Here is a 6000-nt window from a genome sequence, read left to right on the forward strand (position 1 = left end):
ATGCCAGTAGTTCTGTGACATCCTCAGCCTCCACCTCCAAATTGAGCTATTTGCTCATGCCAACAACCTTCTCTGTTATAGCCTCCACCAACTCCTCAAAGCCATGGAAGTCTTTCTCCTTGATAATTGTTGCTTCAGTAGAGTGATTAAGGCCTAATATGTGTCCAATGTTTGTCACTGATTCTTCTTTTTCTGATCACTTTATAATGTCTAATTTCATTTCCATTGTGATGGCTTTCCTCTTCTTCAAAGCACTACCATCTGAAGACTCTGAATTTCATTTAAGAGCCATGGTAAGGGTAAAAATTCACTATATAAAGCAACACAATAGGAACACTTGTGCTTTTGACAGTCCAAAATGGTGTAGGTAAGTGTACTGGGGGATGCCAACTCCCTCACTCATATGCCACATTACTGTGTATTCTACCACGCACAACCAAACTAGTCTGCCTACATAGTTCATAAGTATGATGCTAAAGGCATAAGCAAAACATGTCTCAATTTTTTAAAGTTTTTATGGGAGTGAGTGTCGTAAACTCGAACCATTGTATGTAGAGACAGTTGTAACCCAAGGACCCCTGTACAGAGAAAAATCTGATGCCACAAATCTCCCTAGTGTGAGAGTCTAATTGGCTTAAGATAATTAGAGCATACTACCTCTTGGAAACTGAACAGAAGTGGGCAAATGATTTAAGTAGGTAATCTGGGGCAGTGTGGTGGATTAAAAAAAAAAAAGGTTTCTTGGAGTGCTGAAACACAAGGGTTCTTTCATATCCTCTGCAAATTTTTACATGCTGTTGTGGAGCCCCAAACTACTGCAGCTATCTCTTATTGCCAGATTAAAGAGAGAAAAAAGGTTGGTTAATGTCAAGAATATTTCAAGAAAATAAAGTAAAAGTTATTGGCATAAGCCAAATCTGAAACCTGACTTAAAATTTTACTGCCAGTTATATGGACAACTAAAATTCTTTATTACTCAGGTCAGTTAAAGTTGTGTTTTTTTTCACTAGCTGCCAAAAGCAGCTTACATCAATGTACTGTGTGTGTGTGTGTGTGTGTATGTGTGTATAAATATGCATATATATTAGTTCTTATATACATTCTACTTGTATATTTATATATGTAATTTTAAGCATTTCAAATTTGAATATTCTTTAAATCCCCACAAAACAGTCTCCATGCTATATCTATTTATCACCTCGTGTAGTAATATACCTGATATATTAATTTTTTTGGAAATGAATAATTTTAACTCAGTAAAAGTATTTACACAATTTCACTTTATATTTTATTTTTTTAGAGTAGAAATTATAATTTTTACAGAACCTGTGTCCTCACACATCAGCAACCTTTCCTCCCATCAGAATCTAAGGAGAGTGATACACTTGTTAAAATCAATGAACCTACATTTACACATTGTTATCACTCAAAGTTCATAGTTTATATTAGGTTATACTCTGGATGCTAAACATTCTATATAATTTGACAAATATATAATGACATGTACCAACCATTTTAGTATTATATAGAATAGTCTCAATGCCCTAAGAACCCTCTGTGCTATGTCTATTCAACCCTCCCTCTCCTCTAACCCTGAGCTCCACTGATCCTTCTACCGTCGCTTTAGTTTTGTTTTTTCGAGAATGTCCTATAATTGAAAATGTACAGTATGTAAGCTTTACAGATAGGCATCATTCATTTCAAAATAATTTAAGTTTCCTCTGTCTTTTCATAGCTTGATAGTTTTAAAGCCAGTAGCCACGGCCACCATCACAGCTGCCTGGCCCATGCAGGCTCACATTTGATTCCGACAGATAGTAATGAAACAACAGAGCCAAGAACTGGTAGGCCATTAGCTCTAATCCTAGCTTGAACTCAAGGTGCAAGAAATACACGCAGTGGGAAAGCACTTCCCTTTCTGTTCAGGGCTCCTAAAGCAACTGACTTATCTGAGTTTCCTAGAATCAAAGGTTCCTACCTCACCAGCCTTATTCACCTCTGTTCCCCATCTCCTTCTCTGCACAAACTCTGCACAAACTGGCTTCTCTAGCACTCCGCCATCTTGGCTGCTTCTCCTCTCCTCCATGTGGCCTTTCTCTGCTCTCCTTTCTAATGCTAATCTCAGGAACCAAGAGAGAGCTAGCTCCTGGTCTGCCCCATTTTATAGTGTAGAAATCAAAACCTTTAATCCAATATACAAATGAGGAATTCTCTGATACAAAGTCACTTAGGGTGGAAAAGGCTTAGTTTTATAACTAAGCCTTAAGGTATAACAACCTTGCCTACTTACAGCCTGTCCCCCACACCCAATGCAAACTATAATCAAGCAAACCTATATATCATATTTATAAACTTATTTGATGAATATTCAACCCCTTTTGCTCACTTACAATCTAAAGCACAGGTATTCCTGCACAAGGAAATTAAGCACATTACACAAATTACAACAACATGACAAATCATACAATTTTAACAATTACAAAGGCACATTTCACCAGTCTCTGAGCACTTTGCCAAAAGGGTAAAATGTTCTCGGACTTCTTTCTAGCCATGGGAAAAGCTTCCCAGGACAGGGGATGGCCTCCAGGTAAGCCGCCCCCAACCCCCATCAGGATATTTCACATTGTCCAAAATCCATAAGTCTATCCAACAAAGGAGCCAGTGCCCACTCCAGTTGTAGTCCAGGAATCAGTACACACACATGGGGCCTCAGCCACCCCCCTCATCTCTGCAGTCCTGGCAGGTCTTGCACCATCCCAAGGAGGAGCACGTGGCAATGGCAGTTAGCATTTCCATCTCTGCTCTAGAAAGCATGATGGCATCCATCCTATGTCCCAAAATCGCAGACCTATCAGGGCTATAGTAGGTACTCCTTGCTGCTGGGCTCTCATCATTTGGGGACTACAATTGCAACTTCAGCCCGATTCTCATCATCCTCCAAAGAAGAACAGAAAACACCAGCTCCTGCTGCTGGGCTTGAGCCCCGGGCTGCTGCCGCCTTCTGTTCAGCAGACCTTGAAGCCCCAGCCCCAGCCATAGCCCCAGCCTCCTGCCACTGATGGCTCTCCACAATGTGCAGAGCAAGCTGCAACTCATGAACCTGTGATTCCTTCTCTAGTGGCTATTCCATTTCCAAGCAAATCCTGTGAACCTGGTCGGCCTCCTCCTCCAGCGCTTCCTCCAGCTCCAGGGTCAGCATCTGTTTCTCCCATGTTTGCTCCAGTTCCTTCCACTGCTTGGTTTGGAAGTCCTGGGCAGCCTCTTCCACAGAACTCTTGGTTTCCTCATGTATGGCTGTAAAAGTCAGCCAGCCTATGATCCCCAAAAGGACAGCCATGAGGACCCATAACAGCAGCCAGTCTTCTACCTCACCACTCAAAGGTGGTGGTGGCTCTATACCAAATTCCAAATCCTGCCACAGACTATGCCAAATGTAAAGCCATTAACCACGGCCACCATGACAGCCGCCTGGCCCATGCAGGTTTGCATTTGATTCTGACAGACAGTAATGAAACAATGGAGCCAGGAACTGGTGGACCATTAGCTATAATCCTAGCTTGCACCTGGTGGGCAAAAAATACACATAGTGGGAAAACACCTCCCTTTCCATTCAGGGCTCCCAAAGCCACTGACTTACCGAGTTTCCTAGAATCAAAGGTTTGTACTCACCATCCTTATTCACCTCTGTTCCCCATCTCCTTCTCTCTGCACAAACTCTGCACAAACTGGCTTCTCCTCCAGCATTCCACCATCTTGGCTGCTCTGCTTCTCCTCTTCTCCACGTGGTCTTTCTCTGCTCTCCCCTCTAATGCTAATGTCAGGAACTGAGAGAGAGCTAGCTCTTGGTTTTCCCTATTTTATAGTGTAGAAATCAAAACCTTTAATCTAATATACAAACAAGGAATTCTCTGATACAAAGTCACTTAGGCTGGGAAAGGCTTAGTCTTAAAACTAAGCCTTAGGGTATAACAACCCTGCCTGCTTACAGCCTGTTCCTCACACTTAATGCAACTATAAGCAAACACACCTATATATCATATTTACAAACTTATTTGACCAACATATGTACTACAATTTTTTTATAAATTTTTATTAATGTTAATGGGGTCACATCAATAAATCAGGGTACATATATTCAAAGAAAACATGTCCAGATTATCTTGTCATTCACTTATGTTGCATACCCATCACCCAAAGTCAGATTGTCCTCCGTCACCTTTTATCTATCAATAGTTTTCTTTGTGCCCCTCCCCCTCCCTCTCCCCCCTCCTCCTTCCCTCCCACGCCCCCCCTCTCCCCCCACCCCCGGTAACCACCACACTCTTGTCCATGTCTCTTAGTCTCGTTTTTATGTCCCACCAATGTATGGAATCTTGTAGTTCTTGTTTTTTTCTGATTTACTAATTTTACTTCGTATAATGTTATCAAGATCCCACCATTTTGTTGTAAGTGATCCGATGTCATCATTTCTTATGGCTGAGTAGTATTCCATAGTGTATATGTGCCACATCTTCTTTATCCAGTCTTCTATTGAAGGGCTTTTTGGTTGTTTCCATGTTTTGGCCACTGTGAACAATGCTGTGTACCACAATTTTAATAGAATTTATTGAGGTAATATTTGTTAATAAAAGGATAGAGGTTTCACCTGACCTGTGGTGGTGCCGTGTATAAAGCATCGACCTGGAATGCTGAGGTTGCCAGTTTGAAATCCCAGGCTGCCTGGTAAAGTCACATAGAGGAAGCAACTATGATGAGTTCATGTTTCCTGCTCTCCTCTCTCTCTCTCTCTCTCTCTCTCTCTCCTCTCTCTAAAAATCAATAAATAAAAAAATTAAAAAATGTATATAGGCCAAACAAGACTACCACCGTGTTAAGAATGCTTAGAAAAAAAAAACAAAAAACCAAGACTTCAAAGCGGCTCTACTAGAGAAGCCAAATCCAAAAGTGGATTACAAATAATATCTGATACCAACACAAAGAAGACCTAGAAATAACACAACTGAAAATTGAAGGCAGACTACACCAAGCCTAGACTCAACCAGCTCTACAAACAACACACCCAAATACACAGACATAATGAGAAGACAGAGAAGCGCAATCCAAATAAATGAAACTAGACCACCAACTTACACCATTCTTAGAAGAAAACATAAGCAGTAAGCTCTCCAACATCTCTCGCAGCAATATATTTGCCAATTTATCTCCACGGGCAAGTGAAATAAAAGACAGGATAAACAAATAGGACTATATCAAACTAAAAAGCTTCTGCACAGCTAAAAACAATAAGAATAGAATACAAAGACAAACTATGCTATGGGAGAACATATTCCACAATATGTCTGATAAGGGGTTAATAACCAAAATTTATAAAGAACTTGTAAAACTCAACACCAGGAGGACAAACAATCCAATCAAAAAATGGGCAAAATAAATGAATAGACACTTTTCCAAAGAGGACATACAGATGGCCAATACACATATGAAAAAATGCTCAACATCACTAATCATTAGAGAAATGCAAATTAAACCACAATGAGATATCACCTCACACTAGTCAGAATGACGCTCATCAACAAAACAACATGTAACAAGTTCTGGAGAGGATGTGGAGAAAAGGGAACCCTCCTGCACTGCTGTTGGGAATGCAGACTGGTGCAGCCACTGTGGAAAACAGTATGGAGATTCCTCAAAAAATTAAAAACTGAACTGCCTTTTGACCCAGCTATCCCACTTTTAGGAATATACCCCAAGAACACCATAGCACTGTTACAAAAGGAGAAATGCACCCCCATGTTTATGGCAGCATTGTTCACAGTGGCCAAGACATGGAAACAACCAAAAAGCCCTTCAACAGATGTATGGATAAAGAAGATGTGGTACATATATTCTATGGAATACTACTCAGCCATAAGAAATGATGACATCGGATCATTTACAACAACATGGATGGGCCTTGATAACATTATACTGAGTGAAATAAGTAAATCAGAAAAAGCTAAG

Source organism: Saccopteryx leptura, chromosome X (assembly GCF_036850995.1).
Source record: "Saccopteryx leptura isolate mSacLep1 chromosome X, mSacLep1_pri_phased_curated, whole genome shotgun sequence".
Taxonomy (NCBI): Eukaryota; Metazoa; Chordata; class Mammalia; order Chiroptera; family Emballonuridae; genus Saccopteryx; species Saccopteryx leptura.